Consider the following 6347-nt stretch of genomic DNA (forward strand, 5'->3'; position numbering starts at 1 on the left):
GAAGCCCGCGCCCTGCAACAAAGAGTAGCCCCCACTCGCCGCAACTAGAGAAAGCCCGTGCACAGCAACCAAGACCCAACGCAGCCAAAAATAAATAATAAATAAAATAAATTAAAAAAAATACTTTGAACCAATTTCTATTTAAAAAATAAATAAATGGCTGAGTCAGAATAAGAATCCAGGTTTGATTCTGTGTGAATCATTAACTTACAAGGGAGCTTAATCCTCCTCCTACTAAATTGTTTTATGACCACAGGAAAGTGATTTCCTCTCTGCACTTATTGTGGGGGAAGAAATTAATAAATGGAGTAATGGATTTGGGCCTGGTAGAGATTCTGAGTCCTAGGACTCGAGGTGACCCTGATCAATGGTCTGGACCATACTCCTGACTTGAGGGCTGAGTCCCAAAATGTAGGTGTCTAATGAAATTTCAGAGGCCTTTCGAGAAAGGGTATATCTGACCCACCTTGTGATCTCACAGGGTTGTTACCAGGAATAACTAATAAAAAAGCCTAAGATGTGTCCAAGTGCCATAGTGACAGATGTGACTATACATAAATTAGTCTTGAAGAAAGCTACTTGCCTGGGGTCATCATAAATTTCCGATGGTGCAACACGAGACTGATTGTATTTACTTTTGCTTTCTGTCAGGTAGAGAAGTGTGATAGGCCAGTAAAACAATTTAGTTGGCTGGTAAATTATCTGCAAGACTGATTAAAAATAGGAAGCAAGCAATTGGTAAATTGTCAATGCACAGAAAAGAATACTCAATAACTAGATCCAGAGATCAAATTAATTTAACACAGGGGCACCATTTCAGGAGGATGTTTCACTGAACATTGAACTCTTCTGATATTGTTTGGACTGAAATTACTCTGTGTGTGTGTGTGTGTGTGTGTGTGTGTGTGTGTGTGTGAATGAAGCAGATGTGTAACATGGTGCTCATCTTGGCTCTCAATTCAAGATTAGGAAAGCAGTAAAGATAATACACAAGGGACAGCCATCCTTAGTGCTCATCATTCTAAAAGAGATCATTTGGTGGAAATTAGAAAGAAAACATCAGCCATGTAATAAATTACTCTGAGTATCCCAAGAATTGGAAGCTCCCTGCTATTGTTCCCTCTTCTCATAAATGATGTGCCTAGATTATACCATCACTCTAACATGATTACGTATGCAAATGATGCAGACAGTTATACAATTTACAATTTGGCTGAAATTGTTAGAGAACTGGCAAATGGACTTTGACAAATCACAATTTGAGGCTTTAAAAATGAACTTTTATCACAGAGCAAGAAAACAATGGATATTCAGCTGCGCTTATGTAAATTCCTTGAGCGACGTACAATAGAGACACAACTGATGTATGCTCAACGACATTTAAAACTAGCATCAACTCTTCCTTGTGGTTGGAAAATGGATGACTCAAAGATTGCTCTGGTCGAATAAAATATTGGATTAATAGGGAATTATCATCTATACCACACATGGATTACCAATTTTAAAAGAATTAGACCGCAACAAAATACATTTAATTTAATATTTCTTTGATGAGTCAGAGGCCACTTCGAGATCTTGCTCTGCCCTCAGGTCATCATTATGAACCACTATTGATACTGGTGAGGCCTGGGAGATAGTTAATAAAGAGATCTGGTCAACAGAACACAGGAAAACAGGGAGTCTGCTGTTTTTAGACATTTATGTCAGGGTGTTTCCCTTTCAATTTTGATCCCTTTATATCCCTAGGGAAGCTCACAGTTCACTATTGCCTTTCCTGTCTAGGCCATAGCTTGGTTACATCATAAATAGGGTTTCTCAAGGTTTTTCATTCAAAGATTCTTATTGGCATCTGGAGTCCTCTCCTTTACTATCATATATTCAGTATTTTTTCTATTAAATATATTTACAACAATTTTTCTCCCCATCCTCCTTCTTTCCTCCCTACATGTGGCCGCAACCTCAAAATACAAACAAACAGAATGCTTAGAAAGGATCTATTTGTGCAGGATTATAAAAAGAGAACTAAACACGACCTTTGTCTTTAGATATGTTGATACACATCCACAGAGAAAGGATGTTCAGGTCATTCAAGAGACTTCAAGCCAGAGGAAAGAGCCAGCAAGGTACTAGATGATATGCACTAGTTTCCCAGGTAAATAAGACCCATTTCAAGTTTACTCTTCTGTTACTGCCCTTTTTTGAAGTATAAGTTACTCACTTTCCTATTAAATGATAGGGCCTCAAAGTAGACTGAAGTGGGGTTATTGACCAGTGCAGGGTCTAATGAGAAGGTTACTTGTGGTTTCAACATTTTATGTTTCTGGCCAGAGATATTTCTAACAGTGGCATTTGATTGGTATTAGTTCATTTGGTTAGCAAACAGGTAATAATGAAGCCAAAAGAATGAATTCAGAACCCTGCAGACCAGTTGGCTTTGCCCATTTTCTAACTACAGACTAGGGATATGAAAGATTGATTCTAGCGCTAGTCAGCCATCTTGAAAATAAAAGTGACTCATTGGAGAGGCACAGTCGGTGGCCAACAAAGAATATTTTGAAAAACAATTTCTACACCATTAAAGATCAAAATCATGCAAATTAAAATAAGATAACATTTTCCCTGTTAAGTTCATTTGGAAAACATAGGAGAGCAGGGGGAGGGGAGGGGAGGGGCGGGGAGGAGGGGAGAGGGGAGGATGAGTAAGAGACAAAGAGAGAAAACCCAGTTGTGGCTTGGATAAGTAAAACAGCCTCTCCAACATGGCAGATGGAAATGGAAATTAGCACAACTTTTTGGAAAACAGTTTGGCAATAAAGAGCCAAATGTATGTTCAAGCTTTTTGGCCCAGTAGTTCTACTTCTAGGAATCTAGCCTACAGAATTAGGGAAGCTGCCCTTTTCTTCTAGAACATTCTCTCTACTATCCCCTGTGCTTTAACACTATTAGCGGCATACTTGTGTGAAGAGCCTCTGAGTTGAAATGGGATGATTCCATTTTTGAGAAATGAGGTGAAAAGACCTCCAGTAGAGAAAAAGATGTTCACAGCAGCCTTATTTGTGCTTGTGAAAAAGTGCAAACAATAGAAAAAATAGTGGAATTATTAATAACTAATGTTATATCCATATGATAAAATATTCTATAAACAAACTATTTATGACAAGTTTTCCACTGATACAAAAAATGTTCATCATATGAAAAGAAGAATATAAAACTGTGTAAATGATATGATATCAAGTGTGTAAAACATGTGTAAATACTGAAAAACACAAAAATCATAAGCATGATTATTTTGGGTGGTGACATGTAGAGTACTTTAATTCTTTACAATTTTCTATGTTTTCAAAGATTAAAAAAGTTTGCATGTTAATTTTTCTAATCAGAAAACATATTTACTTTTTTAAATGAAGAGATTAAAATAAAATGGGAAATGTTTATATAATAGTGTTAAAAGTAGGATTCAAGATAGAAAAATACAGTACGTTCTTATTTAGGTAAAAATATGCCTAGAAAACTGAGTGAAACTAATATGTTGGTAAGAAAGCTCCACAGGAAGCTACCTCTGGATGATGAATTATGAATGCCCATTCTAGTACTTTTCTGTACTTCTACTAGGTCATGTATTACTTTTATAATCAAAGTTAATGAATAAAATACTTAGAAAAGAAAAAGTTATTTTACAAAAGGAACCTGGATAAGAGTGCGCAGATAAAGCAGTGAACTCTTTTACCAGCATTGCCCAAACAACTCTGAAAGGCCAAAGCAACTGTAACCCATCTGGTAGATTAATAATAATATCTTTTTACTAGGTTTACTACACAAAATAACCATTTTTGTAGGCAAATAACAGTAACATGCTGGCAATTTCATATGATTCAACCCTATATTAGGAACAGCACAACTGTTTACTTGTAAAGTTAATTATCAGAGTGTTTTTATTTTTACTTCTGTCTGTTAGTATTGTTCAGAGAAAGCCCGAAATCTTATGAAGTAGTGATTCTCAAACTTTTTTGGTCTCAGGGCCTAATTACACTCTTAAAAATTATTAAGGATGCTAAAGAGCTTTTGTCTGTCTAGGTTATATCTATGGATATACTAGAGATTGAAAAAGAGAAATTTAAAAAATATGTTTTAATTCATGTAAAAAATAAAATAAGAAACCCATTATACATTACATAAGTAACATTTTTTTGCAGTACGCAGGCCTCTCACCGTTGTGGCCTCTCCCATTGCGGAGCACAGGCTCCGGAAGCACAGGCCCAGCGGCCATGGCTCATGGGCCCAGCCGCTCCGCGGCACGCGGGATCCTCCTGGACCGGGGCACAAACCCATGTCCCCTGCATCAGCAGGCGGACTCTCAACCATTGTGCCACCAGGGAAGCCCCATAAGTAACATACTTTTATAAAAATAATTATATTTCCCAAACCAAAAATAATTTAATGAGATGAGTGCCACTGTGTTACATTTTTGTAAATCTCTAATGTCTAGTTTAAGAGAAGACAGCTGGATTCTCAGATCTGCCTCTATATTTAATCTACTGCAATATAATATGTTGTGTAGCCTCTGGAAAACTCCATTGTATACTTGTGAGAGAGTGAGAGTGAAAAATAATGTCTTTGTATTCATATGCAAATCATTTGACCTCAGAGACCACAGGAAACCCAGGGGTTCCCAGACCACACTTTGAGAAATGCTGCTTTAGAGCTATGATTCATGTCCTTTTCAGGGTCATGGTTCTTCCAAGAACCATGCATGTTCTCCCTTCTCCAAGAAAGGAGCATGCACACACATGTATACACACACACACACACACACACAGTAGTTTGTAAATAACTTTGGGGATTCCCTAATACCCTGAAGTCTATGGGCACCCCAGATTAAGAATACTTGGCCTGAAAGGAAGGTAAGAATTATTCCAGCTACTTTTGCTTTTTAAGTGCCCCGGTTCAGGACCATGCTCAATTAAGTACGTGATAAATACTGTTTCACAAGAAGAAATAACATTTTCTCAGTGAAGTTAGAGAAATATCTAAAATCACCCAAAGACTGAATGAAATCAAATGGTAAACAGCTAGTGGATCTGGTTAGCTGTGCTCTAACAATGAATCAGCAAAATGCCTCCCCATACAAATGGAAAGAAATAAATGCAAACTCCATCTTTCACCGCCCCCCCAACTTATCTTTTTCAAGAACTTAATTGGTTGCAATTCAAAGACATGTTGAAAAATATATAAATATATATATCTGGGAAGGGGGGGTAAAAAAATCCATTAAATTTTTTGATTGCATTGAGTTGCTTATCAAGGGTGTGTGAATAATGCCAGGAAAAGATACTTTTCTGGAAATCAATAAGTTGAAAGTGCTGTTTTAGGGTTGCTGTAGTTGTTGCTTGTGTTTCAGAGTTCTTCCTATTGACCTGAATTCAAAAACAAGGTATTGATTTATAAAGTACCTTCAGTAAATAAATGTACATTCTTTTGGCTAACCCTAATAACCTGTAGCATACAGAATGCGATTTCAACTCAGTTCAGTGGACTTGAGCTCACAGTGTCTCAATCCTTTCTAAGAGTCACGAAGCTACTCTTATGTGGGGTGTGCGGGAACAGCAGAGATGGCAGACAAGAGAGCTTTGAAAAGAAGAAAGAGGGAGGAATATCTGGGCTTCTTTTTCAGAAAGATTTTTTTTCAAATATTATTTTGGTTTCCTGAACAGTTAGGAAGCAAAGGTAACAAAACAATAGCCCTCCAGTGATTGCATGATGATTCACCCAATTTTTAGGGATCTACTCAGCTTTCCTCTTGCGAATGAATGATAAATACAAGCAGAAAGATATCTCTTTCGTTGACTGTTGGGTTCATTCTAGAGAAATAGAGGATGAAGTTAGATTCGAAGTCCACATAAGGGCAGTCTTGAGGCTTGATTCTGGTCTGTCTCACACTGCCATTATTTATCAGCCAAAAATGTTGGTTGTTGGGGACCATGTTGCATTAAAAAAGCAACAACCCAGTTTTCTTACATTTTTATTATACAAGTTTCAGATGTACAGCATTATAATTTGACATCTGTCTACTCTACACAGTGATTACACAAATCTAGTTGCCATTCATCACCATACATTTGCCCTCCTTCACCCATTTTGCCCATCCCCCCATCCCCCTTCCCCTCTGGTAACCACTAATCTGATCTCTGTATCTGTAAGTTTATTTTTGTTTAACTTTCTTTGTTCATTTCTCTTGTTTAAGATTCCACATACCAGTGAAATCATACCGGCATTTGGATTTATTTCACTTAGCATAATACCTTCAAGGTCCACCCGTGTTGTTGCAAAGATCAGGACTTCTTTATGAC

The sequence above is a fragment of the Mesoplodon mirus genome (assembly GCF_964341445.2).
Source record: "Mesoplodon mirus genome assembly, chromosome: 19".
Lineage (NCBI taxonomy): Eukaryota > Metazoa > Chordata > Mammalia > Artiodactyla > Ziphiidae > Mesoplodon > Mesoplodon mirus.